This window comes from Haemaphysalis longicornis, unplaced genomic scaffold (genome assembly GCF_048455015.1).
Source record: "Haemaphysalis longicornis isolate Haplotype H1 unplaced genomic scaffold, Haemaphysalis longicornis Haplotype H1 scaffold_127, whole genome shotgun sequence".
In the NCBI taxonomy this organism is placed as follows: domain Eukaryota; kingdom Metazoa; phylum Arthropoda; class Arachnida; order Ixodida; family Ixodidae; genus Haemaphysalis; species Haemaphysalis longicornis.
The window spans coordinates 442,227-442,648 of record NW_027526230.1 but is presented as its reverse complement, the minus strand read 5'-3'; positions in this window follow the sequence as shown (position 1 = coordinate 442,648).

The window sequence follows — 422 nt, the reverse complement described above, 5'->3', positions numbered from 1 at the left end:
GGCGGCGGTTTGGACAAAGTAGGCTTTACATGTCCTGAATGCCGGGGTTCACCACGTGAACGAGGAGCCTGAACCAATACGTCGGCCTACGAATAATCTCTGGCGCAGAGGAGCGTAGCGGTGAATTGTGTTCACAGACGGCGAAAATGACCGCAAAGAACTCTCGGACTCTTCTTCAGGCACACAGCGTTCGCTGTGAAGCAATTACGGAAATACGAATCGCAAGCTAAAAAACAAAGCAAACGAATCGTTCAATACCAAAAAGTACGCAATTCTTTCAACTTCGGCTCATGCAGCGGGCTACGAATTTGCAATCGTTTTGGCTAAGGCGACCCAAAGCTCTCAAAACAGCAGTTTGGTTGAACCATTTACAATGGACCCCTGCCGTACACTAAGGGCGCAGTCGAGTGCTCGGGGACTGT